Source organism: Pinus tabuliformis, chromosome 2_2 (assembly GCF_031772625.1).
Source record: "Pinus tabuliformis cultivar Carrire ecotype Pingquan chromosome 2_2, CPIR1, whole genome shotgun sequence".
In the NCBI taxonomy this organism is placed as follows: Eukaryota; Viridiplantae; Streptophyta; class Pinopsida; order Pinales; family Pinaceae; genus Pinus; species Pinus tabuliformis.
Genome location: NC_142300.1, coordinates 972,127,162 through 972,132,972, shown reverse-complemented (window position 1 = coordinate 972,132,972; position 5,811 = coordinate 972,127,162).

Here is a 5,811-nt window from a genome sequence, read left to right as displayed (position 1 = left end):
TACGAATTTCTATAGTGAATGGAAATTATCAGTCGCATGTTTTCCAGCTACCTAGCATATAGCACACCATAGCGTGGGCCCTACCTTTTTCCTTACTACAGCCTCTGACCTTAGAGGAATTAGTCCCCCTGCTACAACATAATTCACAAATACTGGACAGTGATCCTTGTCATGCCCATAACCTTTACATTCAGGGACCAGACTTCTTCACATGCCTCTGGCCGAGCTATTTTGTCTTTCTTCAGGCTTTGCATTTCGAGGCAAAGGTTCTGCAAATTCACGTGAATGTACTAAACCCCCAGATTAGCATCTTGCATTGGTGTTGCGTGTAGTCTCATTACGATTTCCAAAGCTTCTGCCTTGGTCCCAATCTTCTGTTGTGATAACGCAACCCTTAGGTGAGGAAGGAGTGAGGCCACAAACCATTCGTAGTGCTATCCATGAATTAGCTTCATGTTGGCTTCACAGATCGTACACTTCAATATTTCATCCAAATCCCAGGGTGTCTCCCCAGGCTTCATCATGATCTCCTTGAATCCCATAATGGGTTGCACTTGAGACTTAGTTCTACTGAATTTCGTATTCAACATAGTCTGGATATCTTCCAACAGGGACATCGGGTTATCAATATTGTACTTAATGTACAACATTAGAGCGAGGCCCTCCAAAGCACTAACCAATGTTTCTTTCTTCATTTGAGCGTACATGATACCTTGAGCTTCCCATATAGCCTTCGCGATAAACCAAAACTGGTCTGGATCTTCATTTCCTACGCCCTTGAATACAGGTAGCTTTACAGAGTTTACCATGTTGAACAGTGGTGAAGGTGGCGGTGGTGTGGGCAATGGGGTAAGTAGTGGAGGTGAGGATGGAGGCAGTGTAGGTATTCGAGGGAAGCCTTATCTTATCAATTAAATAGTGCTCAATAGAGAAGCTTGCGTTGCTCTTTCGTTGTCACTCAAAGGAGGCTCAATTAGTGGGCTATACTTAGGTCCTTTTCTTCCTCCATCCCTGAAAGACCTTCCACTGTGTGTAGCTCCAAACATCAAGGTAACTGCATGACCCGCTTTTCACACAAGAGCATCTTAATCCAAGTATTTAGTGATTTCAAATACTTACCTTGTAGCCCCTTGAAGAAGCGGCGCTTTTCTTTGTTGTAGGTGACTGAAGTATCAACTGCGAACTCTGTCACAAACCTTGCTATGATACAATTGAGCCAATGATCAACAGCATGCGTGATATTATCTTTAGAGGCTTCCAATTTCCTTACTAACTACGGGATCCAGACAATTGGACCGTTTAGCCTCCACCATCCCTAGTCGTCTACCAACTTCACAATCCACTCGTATAATTCAACCAAGAAAGAACAAAAGAATATTTCATGAATTTCTATGTACATATATCTATCCAACCACTGTTCCTTTGTCAATCACAGATTCATGTTTTATTGTGCCATGAATTTGTGGATCTTTCTATCCAACTAGTATTCAATCTCCTTCTTAGTTGGATTCCAATGACACGACATCACACATCTCGTTATGCAGATCCAAACCCTGGCAATGGAACCATCTGTTGGCTTGATGGGCCCTGACCCAGGTTCAACTTTTAGTCAACCAAGAATATCCCTACACTATTGGCCCTTTTGGCATCAATTCACGGAGCGCAGACTAAAGTCTCACCCAGAGCAGCATGGGGGAATGCAGGAACCAAGTCTCTACACCCTAAGATGGTTGTGATGTCGGTTTTATACCTTAACTCTACCTTTGCGCAGATTGATAAGACTTTAGGGCTTATCGATGTAATTCTCTATTAGTCTTTCAAAATCTCCGCGAAGGTATGCGATTGTCCTTCACGTAACTATAACAAGCGGTCTCAGTACTTACATGCCTCTATAACTACTTTTTTGTATAGTTCTCTGAATTATCTTATGTGGTTGTAAAATTCTATCATGCAATTTAGATTATCTTTGCATAAACATATATCTCTACTTACGTTCATATAACAAAGGAAAGCATATAGATTTGTGCATCAATTTAGCAATAAAACATAAACCCAATGCTTAACATAACATAATCGCATGCAATTTACTGAAGTAAAATACACAACAATTTTAGAATACTCTTCTTTATTGATGATCAAGATGTTCAGTACAGACTCTCACTACACTGTGCACACAGTTGCAGGGGTCTACGCACTCAGTTGTGGACTTCTACCCTAGGCCTTTGTGCACTCAACTGCAGAGCCTTCTTCCTATCCTAAGACTCTTGCTCTTAACTCCTTTATAGACTCATCAATGACTCCAGTTAACTAAACTGACCCCCTTAGACTCCTCTAAGACCTCCTTTTTATACAATCCCATGGTGTGCAGACCAAGGGAGGATCTCATCAAGCTGACAAAACCTATCTAGACTAAGGGTAAAAACCCTTTTTGGCTCTTGATATCTTCGTGCTCCGCGACCACAAAATGCAGACACTTTACATTTCTTTATACAAAATTTGGGCCTTCTACCCCAAAACATGGGTTTTAACCCCAACATTGACCCGAAGGGACCCATTCCCAACATGACAACTGAACCATTTGTTGAATTGATGGGCCCTGGGCCAACTTTAACGTTTACTCAGCCAAGCAAATCCCTACACTACTCACCCTTTCGACATCAATCCATGAAACATGGACTAAAGTCTCACCCGAAGCAGTATTCGGGGATGCAGGAATCAAGTTTCTGCACCCTAAGATGGTTGTGATGTCGGTTTTATACCTTAACTCTAGCTTCACAAAGATCGATAAGCCTTTAGCGATTATCGATTTATTTCTCTATTAGTCTTTTAGAACCTCCGCAAAGGTATGCGATCATCCTTTGCGTAACCCTAACAAGTAGTCTTGATACTTTGTGCCTTTGTAACTACTTTGTTGTATAGTTCTCTGAATTATATTAAGTGGACGCCAGTTCTATCATGTAGTTTAGATTATCTTTGCATAAACATATATCTCTACTTGAGTTCATATAATAGAGGGAAACATATAGATTCGCGCATCAATTTAGCAATAAAACATAAACCCAGTGCTTAACATAACATAATTGCATCCAATTGATAGAAGTAAAATACACAATAATTTCATAATACTCTTCTTTATTGATGATTCAGATGTTCAGTACAGGCTCTGACTACCCTATGCACACAACTGCAGGGGTTCGTGCACTCAACTGTGGACTTCTACCCTAGGCCTCTACACACTCAGCTACATAGCCTTCTTCCTACGTGAAGACTCTCACTCTTAACTCCTTTACAAACTCATCAATGACTCCACTTAACTGAACTAACCCCATTGGATTCCTCTAAGACCTCCTTTTTATACAATCCCATGGTCTGTGGACCAAGGGCGGATCTCATCAAGCTAACACAACCTATCTAGACTAAGGGCGAAAACCCTTGTTTACTCTTGATATCTTCACGCTCCACAACAACAAAATGCAGAGACTTTACATTTCTTTATACAAAATTCGGGCCCTTTTCCCCAAAAATAATTTTTAATTTAATTAAAACCTAATAATACATATAGTTATATATATAATTTTAATTTCTATAATAAAATGAATATTAAGTTATAGTTAGTTTTTATATATATAGAGAGAGAGAGAATATTTTTATTTATAATTGTATGTTTGTTAATTATTTTTATTTAATTTTTATTTGTTTATTAATTATAGGTTCTAAAATATCACAATTATGAATCTAACTTATTATTCCCTTATAGAGGTGCCTTTAATGTTCTACATGAGGATCATTTAGAATTATGGGTATGCGAGAGAAAATAGTGGTGAAGGGGAAGGTGCCTACAGGGATCTGTGCCCACGTCAACACTTGTCTAATTTAATGCCACCAAAGTGTGGTGGTTATATCATCTACATGCTCAACCACCCCTTACTTTGTCAAGTCACTTTAAATGTAGGAAGGTGGTGGGAGAAGGGCATTCGTCTAACATTCTCCTTGTTCATAGTCATTGGCTTCTGAAATTGATCATGGATTCATTGCACATGAATTTGGTGTTTAATGTGGGTAATAACATATGTGCCAACACACATACCTGTCCTTCTCGGCTCTTGATTGTTCGAATGGTCTCTTCAACCATTTTGATACCCATGTCATAAGTTCTCCCTATAATGACGGGAAGCTCGCCCTAGGGTGGCAGATTTTCTATGACAGGGATATTTTCCCAGGGGCGCAGGTTTTGTACAATGTCATCAGGTTTGTAGTCATCTTCACACCTGTACTCCATTATGGCTCCCCAATTTTGGCACTCTGCGAACTTGGTGAAGGTTCGTTGTTATATTTTCATCCTTTGTGCTTCAGTGTTCATAGTCATTTCGATGTTTCCTATATATCGTTTTGGTTTAGTAGTATGGTTGATTTTTACACGTGACCATGTTTTTCTTCCTATTTTTACATAACGCAATGACAAGCCCTTCATTCAAGCTGGTCAGTGTGTTACCTTCCTCTCCCTCCCAAATTGCTAAATTTTCAGATGTCCCATTCAATTGTTCGATCCTTTTATGTGGTGTCTCGTACCGAGACACATTTTCCATTTGGTTCTAAAAAATCATGGGTCTAATCTTCTCAACAATATTTTGCACAGTCTCTATATGCCTTCCCTACCAACAACATGAGTGTCCACAAGAAGAATACCTACAATAGTATATAAGGCCAATCACCCTTTTAGTGGTTGACGAAGCCTTTCTAACATGGCCTATTCACTCAAATTCCAATCCCTATCTACCTATATTTTCATCTCGTCTTTACTATAAACCACATGTTCCATTGCGGGTCACACCAATTATGTCTGGTCATACACTAGTTTGGTCATGTTTGGTTATTATAAGTCCTTTCATGGCTCTGAGGCTGCATCAAGGTAGTTTTCGGGGTGGTGCGACAAGAGCATCCACTTCTTGATGTCGGTGTTTATTTGGCTGGAACTCTATCACTTACCATTTTGAATCTATTCCGCCTAAAGTGAGGAACAATATCCTTCAACTGGGAGCAAGGGAATTTGATGGGAGACCATATTTCTTTGATATTGAAATCATTTGAAACACCTTCAGGTGGACTCCCGAACCTAGGAAGTTTCGCAAATGAAGACTTCACTTTCTCCATTCAGTGGCTTTACACCGTCAACTCGAAACCAAGGCAACTCCAATGCTCGTTCTCAAGTCATAATATTAGACTAATAGTCTATTATGTCACTTGGTCACTCACTTTTGTATGTGCTATGTTTAGTTCCCTTATGTGCTATGGCGATCCATATGTCTTAGAATTCTATAGATGAACATTGCTTGGTTAAAATTCCATATGTCTTAGAATTCTATAGATGAACATTGCTTGGTTAAAATTCCCAGCAAGCATCAATGCAAGTAATTGTCAATGGTTACATAATTAAACAATTTCCATGTATTTTTTTATGTCTTTTTTGGCTAAACCTCAATGAAGGAATAATGGTTGCTAAATCCAACTGCTTAAGGGACCATAGAGTTCTGGGAAAACATTTTCTCTTAACGTTTTCATTTACCTTTTTAACTCATGAAAAATGTACTAATTTATTAATTTATTTTAATGATGTGAATAACCACCATCATCATTAAAAAAATACAAAATAAAAATTATATAAAACTTTAAGCTTATGATAAACTAGAATAGTTATAATGATTCAATGATAAAATTCAGCTTAATCGATTAAATCATCCTCTACTTAGATAGAAAGAGAAAATTAAAGTCGTTTTATTGTTTTGAAATCACACATTTTAGATGTTTGGACAG